General features: G+C 44.8%; 1 protein-coding gene across 1 annotated transcript in view; it reads left to right on the forward strand.

Moving 5' to 3' along the window:
* LOC137414948 (protein argonaute-2) overlaps window positions 1–16,017 on the forward strand; it is a 260,673-nt gene that overhangs the window by 43,288 nt on the left and 201,368 nt on the right. The window lies entirely within an intron of this gene.

Raw genomic sequence — 16,017 nt, forward strand, 5'->3', positions numbered from 1 at the left:
CGAAGAATTCAGAGATGGCCCAAAACCATTGAAATCACTGCACTGCATTTTTAACTAGAACGGCACTCGGTGGAGAGCATACCTCCGCCAGGCTGAACAGTTTACCTTTTGTATCCCACTGAAAGATCGGATCTGGATTCGGTCATGAAGCAAAATCTAATCTGCTTGTTCTGATCGCTTACCCAACTCATCCATCAAATTTTGTCAAGTCTTCCACAACCTTTTGAAATATTATGCTATGTATCGTTTTTTGCCCAATCACTTGATGGTGAAGAATCGCTTTCAAAAACTTCTCGGATCCGGATCCAGATTCAAATCTTCACCAAAATTGAATCGATTCTTCCTTGTCACACACACACCCAACCTCTCTAACAAATTTGTCCGAATCTGTCCGCAACCTTTTGAGATATCCTGTTCACAAACAGACAGCTAAACAAAGAAGCAGCCAGGGGTGAAAGCATAAGCTCCATCCACCTTCGATGGCAGAGGTAAAAAGTATTGGGGTTGACAGGAATTTTTGGGGTAGTTCGGATAACTGGAAACTCCGCATTTTTTAAATTTTTACGCCCTATTTAAATTCATTTTTCCCTCAAAGATAGAATGAAATGGTTTCTGATGGTGTTTTGGCAGCCCATAAAATATTAATTGTTTTCCCTGAATTTGAGTTGAGCTTACTGATTTTACATTGGCATAACCAAATGAGCTCTTTCTCCTGAAAGTTGATAGTTTATCTCGTAATTCCAAGCAATTTGTTGTCATTTTTATACATTCGAAACAAATGAATGTCAAATGAAAATCGGTTGACACCCTTGGGGTTCCTTTTGACGTTGCTTCATCACATGACCTTATGGTGCATTGTCTGGATGTGTGGGCAGTGAGGTAACTTGATCTTTGTATTCAAGTTTGAAATGTGTCAATGCATTCACAGAAAATGAGGAGACACTTGGGAATTTAAGTGATACAATGTGGCAGAATTCCTTTAGTTTAGCTTGTGACTGCTTCTGATACTTCACTGTTAATAATTTATTTATACCTTGTGGAATATCTGTGTCAATTGTCATAAAAAACTTTACTTCATATATCTTAAAAATCAATAACTAGTATGACTTTTGCTTACATAAGAAATTGTTAATCTGTAACCACCACAAACCAGGCCAAAAGCCAGGCATCGTCAGAGTATGCTAGTACTCTCTATGTAGGGATGGCGCGGCAAAACAAAAATGTCGCTCCCATCTGCTACATACAAAACTAAAGTTGGAGAATCTTCTTTAAAAACTCGCTTAGGCTACATATGAGAGCCTGCCTGGTCTGTTCAGCTGATTGTTGAGGTAGGGATCACTTTTCAGTTCTCCAGACCAAGGCAAAAGCAAAATAAAGCAAAAAAAACGAATTCGGTCAAACCCGGGAATTCATCTTCTTGTTCGCCCTAGTCTATCTATAATTCCAGTAATGTGTGTGTGTGTGTTTGTCTGTTTGTCTGTGACCGCTGTTTCTCGACAACCACGGGTCCGATATACTTGAAACTTGCCAGGTATATTGCTGGGGACCTGAGGATGTGCCTTTTCAAGGTTTCATATTAATCGGAGAAGTAGTTACCGAGCTATGGCGATTTAGCCGTTCGCCGTTCGCTTTGGCTTTGCGAATGGACCAAACCATTTCATGTAAATAGAGGGGGGGGGTTCTACCGTACTCGCAAGCCGTTCGCTTTGGCTATGCGAATGGACCAAACCATTTCATGTAAATAGAGGGGGGGGGGGGGGGGGTTCTGTGGTCGTTACTGCCACGTGGTTTCAAAGTTTTTTTTTGTTGTTGTTGTTTGCACGCATGTTTTTTTGCACGCATGTATGGGCAAGCACGTACGGGCAAGCACCCACGTACGGGCACGTCCTAGTAATAATAATAATAATAATAATAATAATAATCTTCTTCAGACGGCATATTTCCGAGCTGCCTCTATCAATGGCAATGATTCTGCTACCATTTGACAGAGTTTTACTTCCTGCAACATCCTTTGGTATTATAATTCTCGTCAATTGAAAGGATTCCACTAAAAGTATGGAAAACTAGATTCCTATGTAAAATAATGGGACTGGTGTAGGCGTGGCTGACTGTCAATCAGCTTGATGGGGACAGAGCCGCTCGACACATTTGCCTCAGTGTCAGCGTTATGTGTGATAATGTTACGTGGCATCACATAATATCAGCAGAAATATAATGTCTCGGGAAATGCCTTGTTTTTCATTTACATTTATGAAAATAAAATAATAGTGAGGTACCAGTGCTATACACCGCGCACGGGACACGTGATCACGAACCCTCCAGTCACGGGTTCTCGGCGGTAGATTCGCTACGTCAGCGCATCACTGAGGCCTTCATATAGAACAGTTTCATCTTTGTTTTGGCATACTGCATCGACTGCAGTGGTCAATTAATTGATATTTAAATATAAAGATCCTAGTTTGCCTACTCGCTCAACACTGAACCTTGCTATGCGCATGTGCAGATAAGAAAGCGTGTCACGTGTACAGTGTGTTTGACTAACGTCTTTCTGATGATTTATATTGACTGTATTTGTCTGGCGAGAATCTACTCAACTATAATACCGAGGTCTTCTGATGTCTCAGAAACAGGATTTGGATACAACATAAAAGTACTTTTATCTTATTTTGATAAAGTTCTTCATTGAAGATAAAGTTCTACATTTTCACTTACTCACCGCAGGCAGGTTGGTGGTCTTTCTGTCTTCTACCGACTACTCTCCGGCCTTGCTCCCCCAGGTCTCTCTGGGCTCTGTCCCCCAAATATTCCTACAGGTCACACAAGATCTGCCTGCAACCCTCTTATGGTTAAACTGCCAAAATCTAGGCTCTCTGCTCACCTTCACTCTTTCATTCCCCTTTTCTCCTGCCTCTGGAACAAACTCCCCCACTCCCTTCAATCCCACTCCTCCTACCAGGTCTTGAAAACAGCTGTTCACCACCATCTCTTTTCTTCCCCCATCCAAAACCTTGATCTTTTCTACCCCCGCTAATTTCACCTCAAATCTACTTTTTTGAAATACTAACTTCTTTCCTGGAAGTCCTTGGTGTCCTTGTGTTGATACTTCTCCCACCCCCCCACCCCCCTTCCCACGCCGCCTCCCCCAAGCCCTCTCCCTCCCACACATTCCCGATGTCACTGCTCCCAAATGTTGTGTTTATGTGCTTCCCCTTCTCTCCCCATCTTGTCTACCGCTCCCCTTTTTATATACTTTGTTTGTCTGTTTGATTTGTTTGTGTGTTAAATGTTAGCTCTTTTACGAACCTCTTCTGTATCCCCAAAAAAATAAAAAATAAAAATTAAAGTTAATTTTGCAAAACTATTATCAGAGGGTGCGCTGGCACTCTTGACTCTACGTACTAAGGTCGGGATGGCGCGGATAAAAACATGTCGGCCCCACCCATTGATACAAAACGAAAGTTGGAGTATCTTTTCATACTATTGTGGTAGCTTATCGAGGACACTTGCGGTTTGAGTGTATAATATGTTTTATTGACACTTCAAGTAAGCAAAACAGTAAAAACCACGAGTGTGTCTTTCACGTCCGGCCGTGCATAAATTCCTCCTGAGAGGCTCTGCCCCTCCCCTCTGTCCCCACCCTATTGGTTGGAGGGAAACCTTCAAACCACTCCGGTTACATTCGTGGAGCGAACGGATGTTATCCGGTCTCTCAAAGGGAAAGAATCGCTACAGTAGCTACCTCCAATATGCCTTCTGCTCAGCAAAAGAAAAGAGCTCAAAATAGAAAATATTATGCAAATAACAAGCAGATGATTTTATCACGGGCACGTGACAAGTACCTCGATGAAAGTGAGGAGAAAAAGGCTGCCTCTAAAGCTAGCTACGGGCTCTGTGCATCACAATGCTGTTTTAAATAAATACAGTAGTGCTCACAGAGACGAGCTCAAAGCTGCTTGTAGAGAGTACAATAGTGCTCACAGAGACAAGCTCAAAGCTGCTTGTGGAGAGTACAATAGTGCTCACAGAGACGAGCTCAACGCTGCTTTTAAAAGGCACTACATTGCCCACAGACATAACGAAATAGCTGTTCGTCGTGCACACCATCTAAAGAAGGCCAAATTTTTTCTAAAGTGTGTTTGGGCATGTCACGAAGAACAGAGCCCAGCGTTGTGCAGACATGAGGCGGAGGTATGAACTTGTTGAACTTAAGCCTTATGCAAAGCATAAGTATGTTCTTGAGGTGAGCAAGAAACTACTCTGCAATGCTGAAGCTTTAGTCAAAGCTTTCAAAAAGAAGCACCCAAATATATTCAAAACAATGACTAGTTCCTCTTGTAAGAAAGCTGTGTCATCTCTAGCAGCTAAGAGATTGGTAAACAAGGCCCTTCAGATGCGTAAGCAGTATGCTGGGGTCTTGCTTCAGGCGATCAGGTCAATATGTAGCCTTGAGATAAAAGAATGGGGAGACTTTGGTGAGGGTTTGCACTGTGCTCATAATGAGCCATTCTTTTATGAGGCAGCCTACCTGTTTAATGTGGAAGGTAATACTGTTTATGAGAACAATATTGATCAGAATGGCTCGTGTAGGCCAACATATGAGTCTGCAGATAGCACAAAGTAAAAGGCAATCGTATTTGGAAGTGCTCTAGCATGTGCAAACTGCTTACCGAGTCAGAAGTTTCCACAATATTCGAGTTCAAGTCTGACTGAAAAACCCATGTGTGAGGTACAAATTTTTTTACACACTTGTGATGATAACTGCCCTAATAATCATTACACTAAAGTTGTCCTCGAGTCAGACGATAACTTTCAAATGGTGCATCAGAGGACCACCACCAAATGGACCACCTGAGCAGTCCTTGCGACAAGTGAAGGGAAAATTCATAGTGATGAAAAACTACTGTGTATCGCACCCAGTTTCTGCTTATTTTGGCTTATGCCTTGACTATACACAAATGTCAAGGGCTGTCTTTGGATTGTGCAATTGTAAACCTTTCCGATAAGGTATTTGTTGACGGAATGGCCTATGTTGCACTGTCTGGAGTGAAAACGCTGGTAGGGTTGCACCTCGTTTCATTTGACCCAGCATCTATTTGGATCAATACAAAATGTGTCAAGGAGATAAACCGATTGAGGGGACCCTACAGAAAAGACCTTCCCTTGTATGACATCCCTGCTGCATCTGCCACCAAAAAGCACAAGCTTATTGGTGTGTGCCAAAATGACGAGCCAGCTGCAAAAAAGCAACGTACTTCTGCTGCAGAGCGAAAGGCTTTCAACTCTGCCAAGATGAAGCTTCATGCCTGTGTTGCAGAGCGAAAGACTTCTAACTCTGGTAAGACTAGAATTGCCAAAGGTAAATCTAAGTTGCGGGATGAGAAGCCGCAAGGAAACTGAGCCTGAGAATAGAGTTTGGCCATTTCAATTCCACTCAGTTGATGCAGAGTGGCAGTGTGATGCTTGTGCAGCTTTATGTCTTCCGTTTGAGAAATTAAATGGAGTGAGTGCCGGTGGTCATGACTTGCCTCTCACTCGTCCAGACATGCGTAAGATCAAAGGTATAATGCCAGATGGGAACTGCATGTTCCGCTCCCTGTCATATGTCATGACAGGTTCTGAAGACCACCACGAGGCAGTCTGTGCTTAAACAGTCCAGCACATGAGAGATATTGCCCCCTGTATGCTAGGACATATCAAAAGCTATTTGGGACTGAGCACTTGTTCCAGCATGGATGAGTACATCCAGCAAAGCAAGATGGACAGGTATGCCTGGGGCACGGATGTCGAACTGCTTACTTTTGCACATTTGACCAAAATGTGTTTTCCTACTCGGTGGTACCACAGAACTGGAACCGATATGGACCCCACAATGTAGACAGAAAGTTGGCTGTCGAGGTTGCAGCTAAGTCCATCTACCTGAGACACACGGGCAGTCATGATGTGGTTATCTCAACTAAAGAGGTTCGCAGTTCAAGTGCTAACCCACCTGGGGAAAAAAAATGCACCAATTCACAGCAGAATGTCAATGATGGAAAGTCAGACAAGATAAAATAAACCTGTTAATAACAGTAACCCCCAGACAGCCAATATACACGAATGGCCTGATCATAGGTACTATTCCATCACTGAGGAATGGCAGTGCTCAGCATGCAATATGCTTGGTCTCGTTTTCATCAGGTCCAATGGTATGAGTTGTGGTGGTCCAGATGTGATTCTTACATGTCCAGACCATCACAGATTTCAAAAAATCAAAGGCGACGGTAACTGTTTATTTCGCAAATTTGCACCGACATCACTGGCTCGCAACAACAACACGGAGCTGTGCGGCCTGCAATTGTCGCACACATGTCTGATATTGAGCCATTCCTACTTTCCACTGGTGTGTCCAGTGTTGAAGCCTACATAAGAGCTTCTCGTATGGACAGTGCAGGTACTTGGGGTACAGAAAACGAAATTCTTACTCTCGCACATTTGCTGAATACCCCAGTGTATTTGTACAACAGCGAGAGTATGGATTGGGTAAGGTACTCCCCTATGCATGTTGATGAAAATTTGCATGAAAATGACATGCAGATGGCTATGTACATCAGGCTGCAGCATGATCACTTTGATGTTGTTCTCTCGACTGTAAATCCACAGTAACTATTTTGGCCGTTTCTAAGTGCAGGTCATTGTGTGGCATGAGGCTGGATGAAGACATTACTCTTTGAGAAACGAGCAATAGGACAGAGCTGGAAGATACAGTCAGGGTTGTGTAAGACAATATAGGAACACATGTGCAGTGTTTGACATTGCTGACTAAGATATCTTGACACTTTTGCTCCAAGATTGGGTATCTTCTGAGTACCATATACCATTGTGTTATTCCACATTGTAAAAAAAAATTACAGAAACAAGTGAATAAAAATAATTGTGCTAAATTAAAAAGGCAATGTAGGGATGACAAACTACAGTCTAAAAAAGGTCCTAAAGATAGGGATGATGTTGGTTTAGACATTAGAGAGTAGCTAACAGTATTGCCATCATATAATAATCCCCACATCAAAAACAATATTTTACATATATATATATATATATATATATATATATATATATATATATATATATATATATATATATATATATATATATATATATATATATATATTGTTATATATTGTTATATATATATATATATTGTTATATATATATATTGTTATATATATATATTGTTATATATATATATTGTTATATATATATATATATTGTTATATATATATATATATATATATATATATATATATATATATATATATATATATATATATATATATATATTGTTATATTGTTATATATATTGTTATATATATTGTTATATATATTGTTATATATATATATATATATATATATATATATATATATATATATATATATATATATATATGTATATATATATATATATATATATATATATATATATATATATATATATATATATATTGTTATATATTGTTATATATTGTTATATATTGTTATATATATATATATTGTTATATATTGTTATATATTGTTATATATTGTTATATATTGTTATATATTGTTATATATATATATATATATATATATATTGTTATATATATATATATTGTTATATATATATATATTGTTATATATATATATTGTGTTATATATATATATTGTGTTATATATATATATTGTTATATATATATATATATTGTTATATATATATATTGTTATATATATATATTGTTATATATATTATGATCATATGATATATGATCATGTATCATATATATATGATCTCACCGTCAGCCCCTTTTCCCCTTACCAAGGGGGGATTAATCCCCGTGTCTGCGACTGACCGACGTGAGTCCTGAAGCTGCCCAGCTCCCTCCAGAGAGGCAGGTGAGCAACCTTGTTCGAGACCGCGGACAAGATGTTATTTGCCGAGCGGATTAGCAGCCACGGCTCGAACCATTAACAAAAACTAGACCCGATTCTAAACGTTGGCCAAATCGTGCCACAGGTATTCAATGATGGAAAAGACAAGGACGATCGGACGAGGAAGAAGAAGAAGGCAAAAGTAGGAAATAACAGGATTTATTACTACTAATTATGTACAAGTCAAAAGAAACCAAGGAGGAGGAAAGAAACGAAAATAATGACAGAAGGAGAAGACACAGTGCAATACTACTGTCTACAGTACCTATACAGTCTTACTTAAACCCCAGGACAACACAGACAAACAGAAGACAATCAGACTTACACGAGTGGGGGATGAAGGCAGGAACGAATGGCAGGAGGTGGATGGCTGGACGGATGAGAAGGTGGGGACCACAGGGCTGGAAGGTTCAGCTGGACGCAGGAGAACGGCCGGGCCGGGAGTGAGCAGCCGCCGACTCTCCACACTTCCGTTCGCACGGCGGCGTTGCTTCGCGGCCGCGGGACGAACCGCCGTTAAAGCTCAACTCCACCCAGCTGCGGTGGATTCAGCTGCGGTGGATTCCTTACTCATCTGCTGTGGGAGCTTCCTCGGTTATCTGCTCCAACTGGACTCACAGCTCCTCCTTAACTGGACTGCACTCAACTGGGCTCTGGTGGACTGCACTCAACTGGGCTCCGGTGGACTGCTCCGATGGACTCCGGGTGGGAGGCTCCGGGCGACGGGTTATATAACCACGCCCATGGAACTTTCGCGAACCTCCTCCAACGCTCTCTCTCCGCCCTCTCAGGCCAAACCCCTCATCCTTGGTTGGTTGATCGGGGGCTGGCTCACTCCTCCTCCTCCTGACGATGGGCGGGCAACGCCCTTGTTCGTTGGCTTGACCACGTGCGTAATGGAGTTTGGGGTGAAGAAAACTGCGCAATGCACTGACACTTCGGAGAGAGGATTGGGGGAAACTTAAAAAGGGAACTATCTTATGTCATTTGGTGCAATGCAGAGTCAACTAGTGGGAAACAGAGCCTTCCCTAATACACATAATAAGGAAATAATTATTTAGAAGGGTACATGATTTTCTACGTGCATGCGATGGATTAACTAAGGGGATGATCTTTCACCTTTACACAACGGAGGTATTGACAAGACTCATTACATTTACACAGGGTGATATTTACAACAATTACAGGATTCTCAAATCTGCAACACTGCACCCTCATCCTCCAGGCACGGCCCGGGCCTATAAAACTTTAACTTAGTGTGGCACGTAGGTGTAATTCCCTCTACAATTAACCTGACCCTGAGTGCGACAGTTTTAAAACACAAATAAGTATGTCCCTCTGCTGCATTGCACCCTGCCTAACAGAAGCACGCCCACAGGATAACCGAATTGCGGAATGGTTCTCAAACTAAACGTGTACGGTGGGGAGCATTATTTACAAGTGACGCTGATTGTATTTACACTGCAACCCAAGACCTGTGATTTTTCTTTTGGGGGGGGGGGGGGGGGGCAGTCTGCGCTGCATTGACGCACCAGCACCAATAAAGAGCACCATAAAGCACCAGTCAGTGCACAGTCACCACAGTTCAAATAAAAAACAAAAAAAATGATGCTGGTCTTCCTCTTCGGCTCCCTCTGCTGGCCGTTGTTCTTCCAGATGTCAACTTCTTCTTCTTGGTTGCGGCCTATTTGATGGAAATAAAAAAAATGCACAAAACGTGTCCGTTTTTTATTTATGGCCCACAGGGGCCGACTATGAGTGGTTCACCCGTGGGCTTGGTGCCACCTCACCGGGTCCGCAAGCAAGATCCTGGGCCATCGTGGCCGGTCCCAGCAGAGGGGCCATGCCCCAACCCGTGGGATCCATGAGTGGTGCTCAGCCACAGACATGTGGTCCATAAGTGGTGCATGGATGCAGGCAGCTGGTTGCGGGGATTCGGGCACACCGACGCGGCCCCCCCGCACGCTCCCCTCAGTGCCCAGAGAGCACGATCCATGGGTCGGGGAAGGAAGACAGAGAGGGCAGGTTAGTGAGGGGTAAGGGCGCAAGGGTACACATCAACACAGGCAATGCAGAGTGACGTGCGTCTGGAGACTGAGCGGAGAAAAGCTCGTCCCTACCGTACGTCACCCCCCCTGTTACCTACCCTACCCTTGCCCTTACCCCATATGTACACAAATCTACACCCTTACCAATTCGTCACAAATGTCACGTCTTCCCCATATTTCCCCTATACCAAATTCGTCACAATCCCACTAATCCAAATTTGCCATCACCAGTTCATCATCAATCCTCATAAGGAGGGAGAGATGGAACATCAACACAATGTCACACCCACGTCATGATGCGTCTCACATTCCAAACATTTGCACAAAAATAACAAAAACACATTGCATGGTGTGGAGTTACGTCGCCCAGGTGAGTGGATGTAGATGGTGCGAGGAGATTCTTAATCCTAACTATCCTCTAAATGACTTTAATACACTTTACACTACCCGGGGTCTTTCCCTGCCAATCCATTGGCCATCTTGCTCTATGCGGTTTTAAGAACCAAATTCCCATTGACCAAACTGTGGTGCTTCATCAATTTGGGGTCTCACTCCCCCGATTCAACTCCCTGTGCCTTCGCACAATTTCTGGGCTGAGTCGTGTGGCTCTCCCAGCAGGTCTACCCACCTGCACCCCTCCACCACTGCAGTTGCCTCCGAGCTTACCTGCTCCTTACCCTAACCTATTTACCTAGGGAAGGCCCTCTGGCGCTCTCCCCACTCGGTGCCCTCTCTGGCACTGGGCTACCCGGGTCCGTCCTCTGGATCCTCGGGCCCCATCCACAACTCTACCAGCTCCCAGAGCCCACCTGCGGCCTAACCTGGCCGACATCCTAACAGTGGCGGAGTGCCCATTTAACTACACACACTAACAGGCCACACGCCCAGCCATTTCCACGTCACTAATGCACCCATCCAAACACCATTCTTCCACCACGCACCACAGATGCCAATATCCAACCACAATTTACCTACTCCCTCTACCTAACTCGTAAACTACCCTCCCCGGGTATTCGTGATGGGGTCCATCCTCCCCATACACACCTTCGCACCATCCACTCCACTCCACAGTTTTCACCATACTCACTCCACACCATCCATTCCATACTCCATATATTCCATACTCCATGTATTCCACACAACCATTCTCCATACACCTGTATTTGCACACCTGTGCCATCACACCTGGTGCTTCCTGCACCCTCCTTCCTCCCAGGCTTCTTCATTCAATACAATACAACGCACAATCACAATTATTCCTCATACGCTGCTCCATACACTCCCATGCTCAATACAACTCACAATCACCTCACACTTTTCACAATACATTTCTAACTCTCCAAACCATTGCCTCAGGCACCCAAATTCTCCCACGCTCATACACACATCCTTCCCGAGCATTGCCCCGCAATTCCTCATTTGCTCGATTTCAAGATTCTCACACACACGGCATCATCTGATCTACCTGGTGCCCTTCTAACTTGGTGCTCCCCGTCTTCCCTTTAAACTAAGCACATACCACATCATTAACAACCATTCTAACCTCTCTATGTCCCCGACTACCTGTACAATGTCGCTACTTAAATCTCCATCGTTACCTATGGTCATCTCTCGGTCCCTATCATTTTATTCTAACCCTCCCGGGCTAGTTTTCACTGCCAAACCCCATAAAACTATAGCTCATGTGCCCCGTGTGTGAGGGATGGCAGAGTTGCCATCCCACCACATCGGGCATGTCCCATTATCAATTTTGCCATCAAATTCCAACCAATCAAAATTTGCCAATCACTGCCAATCATTCTACCAATCATCAATTTGCCAATCATTACTGCCAATCCTATTCACTATTTTCAATTTCGAATCCAAAACACTCATCATCACAGTCCGCTATATCTGAGCCTCGGTGCATCGTTACCTCATTAAAACTCGGCTTCGCAAAGCCGAGCAATGAATTCGGGTGGTTTGGTCGCCTGCAGGTTGAGTCCGTCCGGCATTCGATTCAGGGGAGGTGGTTTGGTCGGGCCGAGATTCCACGCACCATCTCAGCGCGGAACCTTTCGGTCTCCGGCCCGATGGCTCAATCTCGCCCGGCTGGAACGCCGCCCCCACGAGGGGTCACCATTCCGATCCCTCCTACCTGCCCTTGAACCGGACCGGTTGCCTTGCCGGCGAGGCCCGGAATCGACCGTGCGGGGCGGGGCCAGGCCCGAATCGGCAACAACGCTTCGAAGAGAAGCGATGCAGCACCGACCCGCGCCGGGCCTCGCATCCAACAAAGCGCACCGTGCCCCGAGTGCTCGCATCAGCTATCCGTCGCCCTAAACGCTGCCCCGTTTAACGTCGATGCCTTACTCGCATGCTCGCACGCATACGTGACCCTTTTCACACTCACGAACCCCGGCGTTCCAACGCCGCCCGTACATTCCACATACTCCGTCCATTCCACCACCGCACTCCCTGTTACACCCCACACCTCTCGCGCACACTCGTCGTTCGCACACTTCGTTCCACACCTCTCCTCCGTTACGTACTCCGTAACACTCACCATGGGCGTGCACTCTCGCATCCACCCACTCATGCGCTTCAATGGGCTGTCCCACACCCGCGCCACAACCAACTCAGGTGTGCTTCCTCGCACACTCATCCCAAGCGTGCATCCTCGCACCCGCTCCTCGGTCACATCCTCTGTGACGACCATGGGTGTGCACTCTTTTGCACACCCGATCACGCGCTTCCATGTGCCCTCTCGCACCTGCGCCACTACCAACTCAGGTGTACACTCTCGCACACGTTCCACCACCACCTTACTCTCCGTGTCACACTCCGTACACTCCGACGTGCATTCTCACTCGCACTCGGTTTCACACTCGCGCTCCGATGTGCCCTCGCACCTGCGCCACCACCAACTCACTCTCCGTGTCACACTCCGTACACTCCGACGTGCATTCTCGCTCGCACTCGGTTTCACTCCCATACTCTGTCGTGCATTCATTCTCCGACGCACACTTTTTTTCCACAAGCGCGCCATTCTTTCGTACACCACGCCCCTCGGACCTCCCACAGACGCCTGGGTGCCTTATCGACCCCAATCGCACGACAATTCTTTCTGCGCCAAACATCCTCCTGCAAAATCTCCCCGCACAATATACAGCACGACTCACCTGGGGGATTCTCCTCTCTACGCGCACCTGCAAATCTTTATAAGGATTAGCAAGTACGGCATCAGGATGTGTATTCAGACTTTGTACATTATCCATTCCCTCCTCCAACTGTTGCTCTTCTAAGTCTGTCGTCTCTACAATTTCAATTCCCACCACTACTTTTTCTTTATTCACCTCGACGACCGCTGGCTTTATTAAAATTCCCTCTTCTACCTCAGCGGTCGCCGGCTTTTCCATATCCCGGGTCGCGATGTCTACCCCGGTCCAGTTACCTGTGCCTTGCACCGACTCGCTCAACCTGCGCTCCTCGAGTCGCGTTACCTCGTCGTGCACCCGTGTGCCCCTCCCGCTCAACCTGCGGTCAACCTCCCTCTCGGCTTCCCTCACCTCATATGCGGCTTGCCCCCTCACCAACCCCTCATTAATTTCTTTGGCTTGGCCAATTATGCCCCCCAGTTTGTCCCCTAATCTGCTTCCGAATCCCTCAAATTTGCTTCCCAACTTGTTTCCTACTCCTCCCACTTTGCTGTTTAATACCTCACATTTATTGTCTTAAACCCTCAAATTTGGCTCCTAGCCCCCCGATTTGATTTCCCATATTACTTAACCCGTCTCTCAATTGCTCACTGGTACCCCTTGCTTCGTCCCTCATTGCTCCCATTTGGCCTCCCAATCGCTCACCCTGAGCCCTCGTTTCTTCCTTTTGGGTGTCTATTTTACTTTCTAATCGCTCACCCATCTTTAGCATGAGGGCCTCCATTTGCACCATGAAGAGGTTCAAATTCACCGGTGCCGCGAGCGCGGCTGCCACAACCACGTGCGAGCCGCCATTTTGTGCGCCCGAAACCTCGTGCGCGAGGGCGCCATCTTGTGCACCTGATACCCCCGCAACCACATCCTCATTGCTCTCCTCTTCTCTCTCCCCCATATATATTTCCCTGGGGTCCTGGGTCGCTTCTACCCCTTCTATCTCCCCCACCGGCACCCGATCGCCTTGATTATCCATGGCACGATTTTTAAAATTTGGATGTAATAAAATAAAATTTTGGCCACTCGTAATTTTGAGTGCGCTAAGCGCACTTCAGGTCCGGATCGCGCTCCTGACACCAATTGTTGCGGATCTCACCGTCGGCCCCTTTTCCCCTTACCAAGGGGGGATTAATCCCCTTGTCTGCGACTGACCGACATGAGTCCTGAAGCTGCCCAGCTCCCTCCAGAGGCACGTGAGCAACCTCGTTCGAGACCGCGGACAAGATGTTATTTGCCGAGCGGATTAGCAGCCGCGGCTCGAACCATTAACAAAAACTAGACCCGATTCTAAACGTTGGCCAAATCGTGCCACAGGTATTCAATGATGGAAAAGACAAGGACGATCGGACGAGGAAGAAGAAGAAGGCAAAAGTAGGAAATAACAAGATTTATTACTACTAATTATGTACAAGTCAAAAGAAACCAAGGAGGAGGAAAGAAACGAAAATAATGACGGAAGGAGAAGACACAGTGCAATACTACTTACCTATACAGTCTTACTTAAACTCCAGGACAACACAGACAAACAGATGACAATCAGACTTACACGAGTGGGGGATGAAGGCAGGAACGAATGGCAGGAGGTGGATGGCTGGACGGATGAGGAGGTGGGACCACAGGGCTGGAAGGTTCAGCTGGACGCAGGAGAACGGCCGGGCCGGGAGTGAGCAGCCGCCGACTCTCCACACTTCCGCTCGCCGAACCGCCGTTAAAGCTCAACTCCACCCAGCTGCGGTGGATTCCTTACTCATCTGCTGTGGGAGCTTCCCCGGTTATCTGCTCCAACTGGACTCACAGCTCCTCCTTAACTGGACTGGACTCAACTGGGCTCCGGTGGACTGCACTCAACTGGGCTCCGGTGGACTGCTCCGATGGACTCCGGGTGGGAGGCCCCGGGCGACGGGTTATATAACCACGCCCATGGAACTTTCGCGAACCTCCTCGAACGCTCTCCGCCCTCTCAGGCCAAACCCCTCATCCTTGGTTGGTTGATCGGGGGCTGGCTCACTCCTCCTTCTCCTGACGATGGGCGGGCAACGCCCTTGTTCGTTGGCTTGACCGCGTGCGTAATGGAGTTTGGGGTGAAGAAAACCGCCCAATGGACTGACACTTCGGAGAGAGGATTGGGGGAAACTTAAATAGGGAACTATCTTATGTCATTTGGTGCAATGCAGATTCAACTAGTGGGAAACAGAGCCTTAAGCTAATACACATAATAAGGAAATAACTATTTAGAAGGGTATATGATTTTCTACGTGCATGCGATGGATTAACTAAGGGGACAACCTTTGACGTTTACACAACGGAGGTATTTACAAGACTCATTACATTTACACAGGGTGATATTTACAACAATTACAGGATTCTCAAATCCGCAACAATATATATATATATATATGTATGTATATATATATATATATATGTATGTATATATATATATATGTATGTATATATATATATATATATATATATATATATATGTATGTATATATATATATATGTATGTATATATATATGTATATATATATATATGTATGTATATATATATATATATATATATATATATATGTATGTGTATATATATATATATGTATGTATATATATATATATATATATATATATATATATATATATGTATGTATATGTATGTGTATATATATATATATGTATGTATATATATATATATATATATATATATGTATGTATATATATATGTATATATATATATATGTATGTATATATATATATATATATATATATATATGTATGTATATATATATATATATGTATGTATATATTGTTACAGATCTGGGACGATGGCTCTCCCGTTAGCAAGG

Source organism: Myxine glutinosa, chromosome 8, assembly GCF_964187855.1.
Source record: "Myxine glutinosa chromosome 8, kmMyxGlut1.1, whole genome shotgun sequence".
NCBI lineage: Eukaryota > Metazoa > Chordata > Myxini > Myxiniformes > Myxinidae > Myxine > Myxine glutinosa.